This window comes from Ahaetulla prasina, chromosome 7 (genome assembly GCF_028640845.1).
Source record: "Ahaetulla prasina isolate Xishuangbanna chromosome 7, ASM2864084v1, whole genome shotgun sequence".
NCBI lineage: Eukaryota > Metazoa > Chordata > Lepidosauria > Squamata > Colubridae > Ahaetulla > Ahaetulla prasina.
The window spans coordinates 1,018,354-1,033,113 of record NC_080545.1 but is presented as its reverse complement, the minus strand read 5'-3'; the positions used below and the strand labels follow the sequence as shown (position 1 = coordinate 1,033,113).

The 14,760-nt window shown below is 48.7% G+C and overlaps 1 protein-coding gene across 4 annotated transcripts in view; it reads left to right on the top strand.

Moving 5' to 3' along the window:
- The first annotated feature begins 558 nt into the window (after positions 1-558).
- The window catches only part of SEMA3D (semaphorin 3D), a 125,719-nt gene continuing 111,517 nt past the window's right edge, over positions 559-14,760 (top strand). Inside the window, exon 1 of one of the 4 annotated variants that reach the window (XM_058190050.1) lies at positions 559-914. The gene's annotated coding sequence lies outside the window, so the exon portion shown is untranslated. Of the gene's footprint in view, positions 915-939; positions 1,504-13,174; positions 13,419-14,760 lie in introns of those variants that run through there. The other 3 variants (XM_058190048.1, XM_058190049.1, XM_058190052.1) reach the window with 3 other exon arrangements.

The following is a 14,760-nucleotide window of genomic DNA, read 5'->3' as shown; positions in this document are numbered from 1 at the left end:
CAGAGGAGGTTTGTGGTCCTCGAGAGAAGCCCAGCAGCCACTGGTCTGGGAGGGGCTGGGGATTCCTGGCCAGGGCAGGGAGAAGTCATCCAAGGTCTTTGGTTTCCTCTTTCATCCCAGGCCGAAGAGAAAGAGGAGGAAGGGAGGTCATCTGGGGTATTTGCAGGAGGGCCTTTCTAGGGAAGGGAAGGTCAGTTCCATCTATTTAGGCCACTTGGTCCTATTTAACAGGGGGTTGCCCCCCTCCCCCAAACATTGCACCACACAAACTTAGCCCGCCTGCACTCTGAAGCTGTGGTAAGGTACAAATCCCAATCTCTGCATGATGGGAGTTGTAGTCCAACATCTTAGGAAGGCTAAACACAAGTTGTAATGGGCTTTTGAGGTGTGCCTTGTGAAAGACCCTTCCCCAGCTTTCTTCCTCCTTCAGAGCCAGAAATGGGCTCCTTGCCCACCCTCCTCCCGATGCCCAACACCTGAATTCTTCCAGGGTGGCAGCAACACCTAACAGATGTTAAAGCTGGGTTGGAGGGGTGGGAGGGATGGGGAATCCGCAGGCTGGGGGGGGGGTGTCTGTGCCACGGGTGGGCCCAGGAGCAAAAGGGGCCTCGGACTCTTTGAGAAGGCGGCCAGAATCGGAGCTCAGGGCCGCCGCCTCCTCGTGAGGAATCCGCCTCTAGCCCTCCAGGAGGAGCGGCGGCGGCGGCTGGGATTCCCCCTAGCAGAGCGGAGGCTTCCCGGGAAAAGCGGCGGCGCCGGCGGAGACCCTCCCTCCCTCCCCTCCGGCTCCACCTTTGCGACGGGCAGCTTTTAGGGGAAGCGGGAGGCGGGGGCTGCCACTCTCCCTCCGGGGGCTTCTCCGCAGACGCCTCCGACCCAGCCAGCCCGCCCGGCCCACCCGGAGACCCCGCCAGGTAACGGCTCCGCTCCCCACCTGACACCCGTCGGGCTGCCCGCTGCCAACTTCGCGCCCGGCCGGCTTGGGCGAGGGGGCTCGGCGGGGAAGCGGCGGGGAAGCCGAGCCTGGCAGCGGGGCTGCGCTGGGGGCGGCTGAGGGTCGGTCGGGGGCGGCGGGCGAGCGCCAAGCGGGGCTGCCCGTCTCCGGGGCGCAGCTGGCGGGCGGCTGGTCGGAGGAGCGAGCGGGCGGAGCGGGCGCTGCGCGGAGCACTTTTCCCAACTGCCGGACCCGCCCCGGCTCGCCAGAGTCGACGGCGGAGGAGCCGCCCGCCCCGCCCGGCCTCGGTCCGCCCCCCGCCGCTGCCAAGAGCCTCCGCCGGGCAGCGCAGCGCAGCGCAGGGCTCACCCGCCGCCCAGAGGGACAGGCGCTCGGGGCCAGCGGACGCCCGGCCAGAGCCTCGCCTGCTCGAAGGGGCGCCGGTGGGTGCGGGCGCTTCTCCCCTCCCCTTTCTCTCTCGGCGGGGGTGGCTGGGGGGCTTGTTCCACCTTCGCTCCTGGCTCGCTCTTTCCGCGCTCGGTGGGCAGCAGCGGCCGAAGTCGGCTCGGGTAAGAGTGGCGTGGGGATGCCCGGACGCGTGGGGAGGGGATGGCGCTCGCTTGCGGGGAAATGCCCGCGACTTCGGCGGGAAGCAAGATGAGGCTTTCGGGTTCTCTGGTGGGTTGTCGGAGCGCTGCTTTCTTGCGAAGGGGAAACAAGAACGGCAATGTGGAAGCTGGGGGGGGGGGGAAACGGCCCTCTCCTAGGGAAACTGAGGCAGCGCCAAGAGGCGTGGGAATAATGGGGGAGAGAAAATTCAAGGAGAGATTGTCTTCTGCTTTTCACGCCTTTTGCCCTTCGGCTTTGGCTCCTGCAGCTTTGTTTGGGGTGACTCTGACGGGACCGGCAAAGGATTCTGAATAATAATAATAATAATAATAATAATAATAATAATAATAATAATAATAATAATAATAATAATAATAATAATAATAATAATAATAATATCCTTGTGTTGATAACCTTCAAAATAAGGAGCGAATTAACGCCTCCTTTGATGTAAGGAATCTGCCCCGGGAAATGTGTGAATGCAACTTAGAGCTTAAATTCCGCTCTCTGAAATCTGCCTCCCTGGTTTGTTCCCATCCAGCTAAAGCTTTTCAACAGGTTCATTTCCTGCTGGGTGGATCCCCTGGTGATCCATTTCTTTAAGATCCATCCCCTCTGAATGCCCCAGTTTTACTTCTGGGCTTGGAGCCCAGGGCCAAGGGTGCATGGATGCACTTGCCCAGGCCTGCCTGTGCCAGAGCTGCCCTCTCTGATGATGCCAGAGGGTCTCCTTAAGGATGAACTGATGGGCGAGGGCTGGTGCCCACCTCCTCCTTTATACTGGAGGATACCTGAGCTCACGGTCCTCTCCCCCACAGTGACATCATAATGTGGGGATCGCACTAAGTAAGGAGATGTGCTGTGATGCTGGAAGGAAGATGAGACCCCAGATGTGCCCCGGCAGTCCTCAGGACGTTGCCTTCACATCTTAAATCAAGCTAAACTTCTCCTTATCTGTATCAGCGTTGCTGACCGGAAGGTTTTTCCTCCTGTTTTGGCACCGGCTCCAGGGGACTCACAAGGGCTGGCTCAAAATTAGCTAGGAAGAACTTCAACTCCGCAGGGGGGAAGGTCCTGATTCGAACCCAACAGTGTTGCCCCCACTTTTGAGGGCCAAGGCTAACGGTGTTGGGCAGCTGCAATCAGCTCAGGTGGAATGATCGGACAGCAGGTCTCTCAATCTCACAGTGGCAGCACTCAGCAGACTCTACCTAAAGCAAAGAAGGATGAAGTGGAGTCAAGATATGGGTGGGCACAGTTGGGAAGAAGGAAAAACATCTTTGGGGAGTGGGTGGGTGGGTGGGAGGAACGAAGCAGTTCCATGCTGAAGATACTAAGAGATGGGGGAGTTTTTTAAAAAAAAAAATGTGTAAAGTTGTGGAAATAATCACCTTTGACCACAGTGGGATTTATTTCTGAATGAAGGGAAACTGCATTGGGCTAGGAAGCTGGATTATTAAGCCCATTTAGTAGTGGGATGAGAAAATTGGGATTGGACAGAAATACAGACTGAGCGCTAAGGTTTTTAAAAGCTGTTTTGATAATATTTCTTTTGAAACGGTGCTTGTTCATATATAATGAAAGGAAACAGTAGGACAGGAACGGTAGGCACTCTTGTGCGCTTATGCACGCCCCTTATAGACTTCTTAGGAAAGGGGTGAGGTCAATAGTAGACAGTTTTTGGTTAAAGCTTTGGGGACTTTGAGAAGAGACCACAGAGTCAGGTAGTGCATTCCAAGCATTAACAACTCTGTTACAGAAATGATATTTTCTGCAATCAAGATTGAAGCAGTTAACATTAAGTTTAAATGTTAAGTTTGGGTATTGACGAGGCAGGAGACCAGGTTAGTGACAACAGCTCTTTAATATAGTGTGACCCAGCAAAACTCTGGAGAAAAACCTCTCCTTATATACACTTCAGCCTGAGGCTGCATCCAATCAGAAACGAGATATTTCCCGCCTAAAACTCCCGCCAAAACTTACAGTAATACATTACACTCCTTCCCTCCCAGAAGGCACTTTGCCAATATTTGCATATTACTTCTCTACGTAGTCCTGCAGGTACGTGGGGCGTCTCCTGACTCTCCCGGACCTGCGCAGTTCACTTTCTGGAGTTGAGTCGAGCTTGCCGGAGGGACTTTTCGTTCCTCTGAGCTCCTCCTCCCGGCCATCCGGCCCTGGATTATTCGCCGGCTCGGACCTGCTGTCCTCTAGAGGGACCGGAGGGTGTCGCTGGACCTCGCCTGACTCAGATAAGTCTCTGTTTGGTTCTTTGCTTACGCTTTCTGTTTGTTCTTGGCTCCGGTCAGCTGTGGGGTTAATTAAATCATAGTCAGGGCTGTTCTCGCCTAATTCTGCCTTATCGCTCAATCTGTTTCTTAATTGATCTATGTGGCGCCTCCAGATTCTGCCATCGTCTAGTTCCACTAGATAAGATTTGGGGCCCGTTTTGTCTATGACTATCCCCCTCTTCCAGTTAGGGCCGTCGCTGTAATTATGTGCCCACACCGAGTCTCCTATGTTTAACTCTCGGATTCTATCTGGTTTTGTTTTGAACCCGTCCTGTACGTAGTCCAGGTGTAGCCGGTCTAGTGGGCACCGTAGCTTCCGCCCCATTAATAGCTCGGCTAGGCTGCGGCGGTGGCCACACAGGGGTCCTGTGTTGGACGGTTAGGAATCGTCGATTTGTGCCTGCCAATCGCGGGGCCGCTTCGTGATAGCGCTTCTTCGCACTCGGACAAAAGCGTTCAGCAAGGCCGTTCGGCGCAGGGTGGAACGGCGCTGAGAGGGCATGTCGGATGCCCTCTTCAGCCAGGTACCCTTCAAATAATGCTGCGGTGAACTGTGGGCGTTATCGGACACGAGGGTGTCCGGTAGCCCGTGCGTGGCGAAAAGGTGTTTTAGTGCTGAGATGACAGCTCCAGCGGTTGTGGATTTCATTAGGATGATCTCCAGCCATTTGGAGAATGCATCCACCACAATTAGAAATGTTTGGCCGTGGAAGGGCGGCAAAATCAATGTGTATGCGGGACCAAGGGCCTTGGGGTTTCTCCCACTCCAAAACTGGGGCCGTGGGTGGTAGTGGTCTGGATTCCTGACATACTTGGCATCGGCCAACCCTGTCACTGATTTCCCTGTCCATTAGGGGCCACCAGACATAGCTCCTAGCCAAACCCTTCATCCTCACAATTCCTGGGTGACCCTCATGCAGGAGTTCCAGAACTTTTTTTCTCAGCTTCTCTGGAACTACCACCCTATCCCCCCAGAGCAGGCACCCCCCTTGCACAGACAATTCCCTTTTCTTTACAAATTCCTTGAAACGTTCGCCGCGCAGCGGCCATCCCTTGAACCCAACTGATTACAGTCCTTAAAACAACGTCCCGGTAGGAGGCCGAGCCACTTCCTGCGATGTGACTGGCCCCAGTCCAAAGAGTCAATTAGTAGAACGGTGTGCCGGGGTGGGGTCCTCGATTTCCCCTGGCAATGGGCATCTGCTCAATGCGTCCGCATGCCCCAGCTCCTTTCCAGGCCGATGCTGCAGCTTGTAGGAGTATGCGGTCAAAAAAATAGTCCATCTGGTCAGTCTAGGTGAGAGTGCTACTGGCGTTGGGCGGTCGCCAGCCAGCAACCCCAATAGCGGTCTGTGATCAGTGATAATTTCAAATCTCGCCCAAAAGCGTATTCGTGAAATTTTTCACCCTGACACTATTGCGAGAGCCTCCCTATCTAGCTGGCTGTAATTCCTTTCAGCCGGGACATCGTTCGTGAATAGAACGCTATAGGGGCTTCAGTGCCGTTTGGGAGTCTGTGGCTAAGTACAGCTCCTACTCCATAGGGGGACGCATCACAAACCAATACTAACGGGAGTCTGTTGTTGTATTGTATTAACAGGCTATCGCTTGATAGCAAACTTTTTACTGCCTCAAATGCCCTAATCTCTGACTTCCCCCACGACCAAGCAGTGTTTTTTCCCAGCAATTTATGCAGCGGTTCAGCAACGGTTGCCTTGTCTTTTAAAAACACGGCGTAAAGTTTACCAGACCCAGGAAAGCCTGGAGTTCTGTCTTGTTTTTGGGTGCTGGGGCTCTCTTTATCGCCTTGACTTTGCTCTCAGTGGGGTGAATCCTTTTTGTCTATTCTATAGCCCAAAATTCAACAGATTCGACCCCTATCTGACACTTGCTTGCTTTGACTTTTAATCCTGCCGACCTAAAATGGCCAAAACTTTCCTTAATCGCTTCCCCAGTTCTCTTAAATCTTCCCTGATACCAACACATCATCGAAATAGGGTCGACTCCGGTAACCCTTGTAGGAGCCGCTCCATCAAATTTTGGAATAGCCCGGGCCACACTCACCCCGAACTGTAACCGGGTGCACTTAAAGGCACCCCGGTGCGTTACAATGGTCTGGGCCTCAGCTGTGCTAGCATCTACGGGTAGCTGTTGGTACGCTTGTGCCAAGTCTAATTTGGCGAAAACTTGTCCGTGCCCTAGTGAGTGCAATAAGTGTTGCACTACTGGAACTGGGTAGGCGCTCTTTTGCAATGCTTTGTTCAAGGTAGCCTTGTAATCAGCGCAAATCCTTATGGACCCGTCTGGTTTTATAGGGGTGACGATTGGCGTCTCCCATTTGGCATGGTCAACTGGCACTAGTATCCCCTGGCTGACTAATTTATCTAACTCTTTGTCGATTTTAGGTTTGAGTGCAAAAGGAACCCTCCTTGCCTTTAACCTAATGGGAGCTATTTGGGGGTCTAAATTGAAGGAGATAGGGGTCCCCTTGTACTTGCCTAAACGGTCCTCGAATACGTCTGCGAATTCCTCCAGTAGGGCGTTTTGCAGGTTGCATCCGCTCTGGTGGACGCCAGTCACCCCCATTCCCAACGCCCGGAACCAGTCTAGCCCCAGCAAGCTTGGCAAGGTTCCCTCGACTAACGTGATGGGCAGGGTCTTTTCGTATGTCCCGTACTTGACCTCGACGGTCGTTGTCCCTCGAACAGGGATGCGGTTGCCCTGGTAATCCTGCACCCGGAGCCGTTGTTTCTGTAGCTTGCGCTTTGCGATGTGCGGCAAGGCTTTCACAAAAGTGTCCCAGGACATGATTGTGATAGCTGATCCTGTGTCTACTTCCAGTCGGCACGGTACGCCTTCAATTGTCGGGTTTGTGAAGATCTTTTCTTGATGCGGGTAGCTGCGTGGTCTATGGTAACAGTCATTCGGTTTGACTTCGCTCTTTCTTTCCTGGCCAATCGCGGGTCGCCTCGCCGATCTCGCTCTGATTGGCTGGTTTGAAATTCGGCGGGAATGTGGGGTTTGCATCCTTGACTCAGAGCCGCTCTGATTGGCCGATTTGAATTTTCGGCGGGAAGGTTGGGGTGCTCGGCAGACTTGAGCCAGGTGCCCCTTCCTTTCACACCGCCGGCAAATGGCGTCCCTGAACTTACATCTTTGGCGCAGATGTCGCCCCCCGCAACTTCCGCATTCCTCCGGGTCTTCCTTGTCGATTTTCCGGTGTAGTGGACTTCTTCCTCCTCTTCGCTGGTTGACTCACGATAGGTTTCTTCGTGGTGGACTGTGCTCGGCTTTGCGCCCGCCATCGGCGTGAGTCGCTTTGTAAGGTGTCTGCTGCATGGTTGGACATCTCATGGGCTCTGGCTTCGTCCAGGCGTTTGCCAATGTCAGGTTGCTCTTGGCTAGCAACCGTCTCCTCAAACGGATGTCTCTGACCCCCGTATAAGTTGTTCCAGCAGCTCTTCGTCCAGATCGCGGTACTGCAATGCTTGGAGGCTTGTCTCAGGGCTGCCATGTAGTCGCTGATAGACTCGCCTTCTTGTTGCCTCGCTCCCCAAACTCGTGCCGTCGAGCGTATTTGGGCGGGGCTGGTGCGTAGTGATTCTTCAGGAGGGTCTGAAGGGTCTGCCACGATACGGAGTGTAGCGGTGTTGGCTCCGCTAGGGCTTCTGCGACGGCGATGACTGCTGACCCACAGTGGCTTATGAAGTAAGCCCGTTTGCGGTTGTCGGAGACTCCCTGTAACTCGTTTGCCTCCAGGAAACTTTCGAAACGGGTCATATATATTCCCCATGTCTCCTGGGCAGGGTCAAACGGAGTGGGTGGCGTGTAGCCGGTCATCGCTGCATTCGCCGTCACCTTGCTGGGTTTGATTCTCGTAGTGAGTTCAGCTCTGTTCTGGTGCTCTGCCTCAATATCCCACCTTCGTCGCCAATGTTAAGTTTGGGTATTGACGAGGCAGGAGACCAGGTTAGTGACAACAGCTCTTTAATATAGTGTGACCCAGCAAAACTCTGGAGAAAAACCTCTCCTTATATACACTTCAGCCTGAGGCTGCATCCAATCAGAAACGAGATATTTCCCGCCTAAAACTCCCGCCAAAACTTACAGTAATACATTACACTATTGTTTGCTCTTGTATTGTTGTGATTGAAGCTGAAGTAGTCTTCAACAGGAAGGATATTGCAATAGATGATTCTATGAATTAAACACAGGTCCTGTCGGAGGTGGCACACACACACACACACACATTTTGTGTTAAATTTATATTTACTGACGAAGAAATAAAGGGAGACTAGTATAGATCTAGTTCAAGCTATTTAGTTCTCATCAGCTAGCAGTACCCTTCTGGGATTTGAACCTGGGTTTGCTTTGCATATTAGGCAGATGTATTATTAACCTCTAAGCCACCGGTTCTCCTTCTCGCTTTGTCAGCTGCACTAGGGGAGAGATGAAGTGGGTTTTTTATATCCTCTGAACAAGCTTGTGTAAGAAATCCTCCTTGGGCCAAACTCACCCAGACAGATCCCAGCACGGCTGCAAGAGATCAGGAGCCCGTCTTCTCCATCCTGCTCCAGCCCTCTTACCACTAGGCCACGCTGCCTCTCCCTGGACAGCTGGATGGGAATTGTGCCCGTTATATCCGGAGAAGGTTCACACTGGAAAGACTATTGCAATTAACAATTAATCTTTCCAGTCTTATTTTTCTTCTTTACATTATGCTGGAAGTTTTAAAGAAGATGTTGGATAACCATTTGTCTGAAGTGGCATAGGGTTTCCTGTCTAAGGAGGGGGGTTAGACTAGAAGACCTCCAAGGTCCCTTCCAACTCCGTTATTCTATTCTATTTGATTCATTGTAATATACAATATTATATGACCGTAATATCCCTTTCTCTCAAAAGGAAAAGTACAGCCTCCATACGTGCGCTTCTAAAACAATGTTCAGTGGAGGACAGAAAGAAAAACAGGGGCCCTAAAGCCAAGATAGTCACTGCAACAATGAGATCGAAGCCCCGTCTTGATCCAGGCTAGAGCATGGATGACACCATGGCACCGTCTTGGCTTATTGGGCCATATTCTCAGAGGCTCCTGCTGTGGCACAGGAGACACAGTTTAAAAAGCGAAGGCTTTCGGTACATAGATTCATTCGCCGTTAAGTGCGAAATCCAAAGGGTGCAACATCTTTGCTTGAACGGTGCCGTTATTGGCTCCACTTGGCGATTCTGGTGAGGTTCAAAAGCCCTTCTCAGCTGTTGGCACCTGAGCAGGGAGAGTCCTTGAAGCCCCGTCTCTTGCGGAAGGGAGGATTTGGGCTGATTCATTAAGGCAATAAAGGTTGCATCAGGGCCAGGAGCCTCCACTGATAGGCAGCTTTGCAAAAGTCCTCTTTTCGTTGCATTTGCGCCACTTGCTTAATCTAGAAACTGCAGCTCCAGAATCGGCTATGTTTTATTAGCAGTAGCCTTTAGTTACGCTGTCCCTTGCACCGTTTTCTTTTTTAAAAACATGTGTGTCTCACGTGTGTTGCGCAAACCCTGCCTGTCTGGTCGGTTTGTGGTTCAGTGCGCGGTGTGTAAAAAATATCCTGGAAGTCACAAGGGCCAAAATCACTTCCAAAACTTGGTTGTGGTGCAGAGTAGAGCTGTATATTATGCGTGCAAATCCAGAGAAGGGTGAGGCGTTCTGTGATTCTGTCATCAGGCTGAGGGTCTTTAATGCCTTGATCCATTTTTAGCACATCCCTCTTTCTTCAAGATGTGGACAGGCAACTTGCTGGTTTAATCCACAAATCTTCTCCCCAGTTTGTTTTTCTTCCGAGATGGCTAGGAAGATACCTGGCAGAGATTCCTCAAAGGCAGCCTGCCCTCAGCAGCCCTTTAATAACAATCATAAGCCAAACTTGAGTTCTGGCTTCATGTAGGGATACAAATCACCCTGGATTTCCATGGAGAGAAATTACAACAATCCGCCCAGCTATCACATATGGCAGCAAAACCCCTTTTTATACTGTTTGCAATTCTCTGATTAAAAGAATCTGAATGTGGAACTTAAGCATATTATGCATAGTGCAGACGCAATGTGGGGGGATTTATGTTTGAAAGTGTGCCTGCCAGGAAAATGTAGGCTAAGCAACCAAGTACACGCATCATAGACATTTTTCCCCACTTAACCTAAAATTCAGAATGACAAAAAACAAAAAACAAAAACTCACTCAGCATTTCCTGGGAAGCCAATCTGGTCTGTGTTTGTGTTTCAGCTTTTCAGGTATTAATCCAACATTTGAAAGTGATCTTAAACTTGTAAACCTCAGTCCAACCTCATTTTATTCTGATTTTGCCTGTCTGCTGCATTGCCACTTCTACAGGGACATAATTACCCCTCTTTCATTTACATTTCCTGGGCTCTCTAATGAATTTTATTTGTGTTATTTGTTAAACAATCGAGATAAATTTATTCCTCTAAAAGTGGCAACATTATGTGTAAGCTTTGCCCGCAAATGGTTGCCAATAGTTCTTGTTGTTAGGGGATAGTTTTTTGTTGGTTTTATTGAATGGACTTTTATTTTATCAATAAAGTTTCTGTCTATTTGTCATATCTGCTTTGCACTGCAACTTTAATCTGCAATCTACGTCTTAGTTAGTTGTTCCTGATTAAAGATGCTTTAGAAAGAAAGGATAACTCATTTCTAGCTATTTAAAACTTTTCCAGGATGCATTTGTTTCCTCATTTGTTCTTTATCTCGTCTATCATCTCTCTCTCTCTCCATTTATCCATCTCTGTCTATCTATCATCCATCTATCAACCAACTGTAAATTATATGGATTAAACGCTCTGTGAACACAAAATGTTGTGTTTCTTCCTCCTCTGGTTTTAGCAAAAATCCTGGACCACCTTCTGTTCTTCAGAGATTTTTGTTTTGGTTGGAGATGACTGAAGAATTTAATCTTTACAAATGACCTGATATGTGTCTCTTCGGACTCATATCCAGATTTGAACACAACAGTCCTCTGATTTTTCTGCTTTTCTGGATGTCACAATCCAGTTTATTTATCACTGAAAGGTTTCTGAGTGCATGTTAAAGCTCACTCTTTTTAGACAAAGTACCCATGGATTTGAAACATAGAATGTATAACTATAAACTGGTATTGGAAAAACATGCAAAAAGTTACATGGATAAAAGATTTCATTTCTACTAATAAAGGAATGTTCAAGGTCAATTAAAATTTAATTTTGATGATAAATTTGAGTTTAGGAAGAAATCCATTAACATAATACTTTTTTTTCTCATCCTAGTCTCTTGGCTTTTTTTGTAACAATGTGATATCTTTTTTTTGGGGGGGGGGTGTTTGTGTGACTGCAAGTAGCTTTTACATTCCCTCTGAATTTCTGTGCAAGTAACACTTGGTAGCCCCTTTTATCACCGTTGTTTAGGCATAAACAAGAAAACAGAGATTGTACTGTGAAACCAGAGTTTGCACTGTCATCTAGGTTTACAGCTATTTACAGTATGAAAGTAGGGATGTCCCTGTTCCCAGAACCTGGTTTAGCTTGACAGTGCTCAGGTTTTGTTCCAATCTGACTGGTTGGCTGGACTGGGTGGATTTAGGGGGATTTAGTTGTGGAAACAAGACAGGTGTGGCTTTTCTTTTACCTTGCCTACCTGCAGATCGATTGCATTGTGAATTAACAAAGCAACCGGTGTGCCTTGAAATAGAAGAGCTGAAGGTTGCCCATGTTTGCCTAGTCTGGCAAGAGGTTGAAGAAGAGATTCATGGGGTTGGTTGGTTGGAAGGGATGTTGGTGATCTTCAAGTCCAAACCCTACATAGATCCTCAGACCACCTCAGGCACATGGATGTCTCACCTTTGCTGGAAAACCTCCCTTGAGGGAGAAACCATGACTTCAGGAGACCGGCTCTTCCACTGCTCAGTGAGGTGTTTCTCAACCTTGATCACAGTAAGATGAGTAGCCTTTAACTGCCAAAGCAAAGCTGGCTGGGGAATGCTGGGAGCTGAAATCCACGCATCTTAAAATAGTCAAGGTTGAGAAACACTGGCCAGTGGCTCTTGGAGAGAGGAAAAGTTGAGCCTGGACTTCCCTCAGTAAATGCTTCTTGTCCTGCCCTGGACCATTATGGAGAAGGAATCCACCCTCCTCTTCCATGTGACAGCTCTTCAACATCCAAAGACTTCTATCAGGGCTCTCCTGAGCCCCTCCTTCTTTAGTCAAAGCATAGCTGGTTCCTTGGACGTAGGTTGCAGATTAAAGTTGCAGTGCAATCTTCATAGGACTTAGCCTCCAGGAGCCTTGCCGTCCTCCTTGTCATTCAAAGCAAAGATCCCTTGTACACTCTCAATGCATCTTCTCTTTCCAAAAATGGATCCGCCTCCATTCAATTCCCAATCTCCCCTCAACTCCCCCCGCCATTCTGGATCCTATTTTGGAGGCCCAAAGCCCTTATATTTCACAGGCTGGCATTTCTGGATCCAGAGCTATGCAGTAATTGAGCCACACAATTCTGCTTTTTACTGCTGCTGCTCTAGAAACTTTTCCTTCATGGATTTGATGCTTTCCACCTGCAGGAAATCTTTTTTTTTGCATTAACTAGGGTGCTGAGCAAAGCACATTTGCTACTCTGAAAAACGCCTCCTTGTCAAAATGCGTCTCTTCAAGTGCATTAAGGATGCATCCTAAAATCTCAAAAACTCCCTTGCAACAAACAATCCATGTTTTGGGTGTTTGGCGGGCAAATTCTCCTTCAAGAAATCTGAATTTGAGTTTCAAATGCCGAATTCCACAGCTAAGGAAGCATCGTTTCTGTCCAAATGCAAGCCTGTATTTCTAAGGTTTAAAATCACCAGCAGTCGAAAGCTTCCCAGTCTCTTGGTAAATGCAGGCTCATGAGTTCAGGAAGCAGCTGTTTTGCCAAAACTGACCAGGATTTTAGAAGATTTATTTATCATTCGCTGAGGGTGGAGGAGAATGGAGGGTTGTGATTTATTCCCAAGAGGGGGAATTGTTGGATTTCCCTGGATATTTTAAGTCCACTCTTCTGCTGTTGTTTCAGATTGTGCAAACTGTATATTGATTGCATCAAGGAAAGGAAAGGAAAGGAAGGGGGGAGAAAAAGGTTGTAGCTGAAAGGATATAAGCAATATGGTTTTACTCTGTCCCTGAATAACATTCCTCAGCCATTACCACAAACTCGTGCTGATAAATGTATATAAATGAATTGGGAAGAGGCCACTTTGTGGAATGGAAACTTTTCACGCTTTTCACTATTTTACACTCCCACCTATCTGGCTTTTCATTTGCATCTGTTGATGACTGATGGCAAGAGGCGGTAAAAAAAAAAGCAAAATCGAATTTGGCTGAGTGGGATTTCACAGAACCTCCTGTGGCTTCCCAAGGACGGAGCTACAGAGAAGTGCTTGGTCATTGCTGCTTCATTGTTTTTAACTTCCAGTCTGCAGCCCTGACTTTCTCCGTCGGCCTTCCCTCCAACCCAGGGACAAGTTCTGATCCCTTTTCAGGATCATCCAGGGCCCACAGCAACTCTGGAGGGAGGGAACGTGAAGAAATAGTGAGTATTCCTTTGAAACTGAGCTCAAATTCCTGGTGAATTCAGGAGTTTTGGATTTCTTTGAAGATTTTTCTCCCTGTTCCCCAGTGTCGCTTCCCAGTATAGCTTTGGGATTTCCTCTTGGTCTCCCATCCAAGGCTTTGCCAGTCATGCCTTCTTTATCTTCGTGAGATCAGCCCAGGTCAGATTGGCTACCTTCTATGGAGTGATCTGCTTGTTTGAAAGGCAGGGGAGGGAAGCTAGCCTGGCTAGGTGGTTCAGTGGCTAACACGCTGAGCTTGTCCATCAGAAAGGTCAGCAGTTCAGCGATTCGAATTCCTAGTATAACTTCTCCTGCTTGAGCAGCGGGTTGGACTAGTTGACCTCCAAGGTCCCTTCCATCTCTGTTACTGTTAAGCTGAGGTTTTATCTGCTTGAAAGCACAAGCTGTGTTTGTGATATCGCATTCACACATGGGAAGATCCTGCCAATAGGAGAACATTCTTTCTTTTCCTCGTGTCGCATGTTCTTCTGAATTCATGACCCAGCTCTAAAGCGGGACCTGTCCGAGTTCAGGTTGCAATGAAGCTGCATCTGATGGAATAGCTCATGAGGTTGCCAACTTGTTTGCTTGTTTTAATTCAGGGCTAAGCTTTTTATAAAGCACTCTGAGTTTTAATTTTAGTTTTCCTGGCTTGTCTGGGTTGATTTTCAGTAATTTTTGGGCACCCCTTTCGCCAAATGCAAAAAAACAAGAAAAGAATTTAGGACGTTTTCTTTGCTAAGCAAAGGAGAAAGAGCTGAGTTCTAGGTTAAGAAGATAGAGAGAACCATTGGGATGATGATGATGAAGAAGATGAAGATGATGATGATGAATGATGTCATAAGCAGGTGTCTTTCTCATCTGGGCCATGTAACCGTATTAATGGAGAATCTTGTTGGGTCTATTTTGATTCAATTTAATTTCTCTCAGAAAACACACCAAGAAAATCAGAACCATTTGTGTCTCAGTGAGTGGACTTTCCTCTCCCGGTGAATAACACATGGGAGAGAAGGAATGGAGGACCAGAAAAAGGGAGAATACTAGAAAAGAAAAGCTGCCAGAATAATCAGCTGCAATGCTGCCTGTGGCTTTGAGAGGGAACAAGGCCTGGTCTGTGGGAGTTTTTTGGCACGTGAACAATGAACAATGGAAATAGCTTTGTTAACACTCTTCCTAGGATTAATATGCCTGTTTTATGTTATCCTCCGTCCTTTCTGCCAGGAAAGGTTCACAAAACCTTTGCTGAAATCTTTATCTGCTGGGGCCTCCTGTTGCTTAGAGGCTGTCATCATTACTACTATTGCGACCATTGTAATAAAG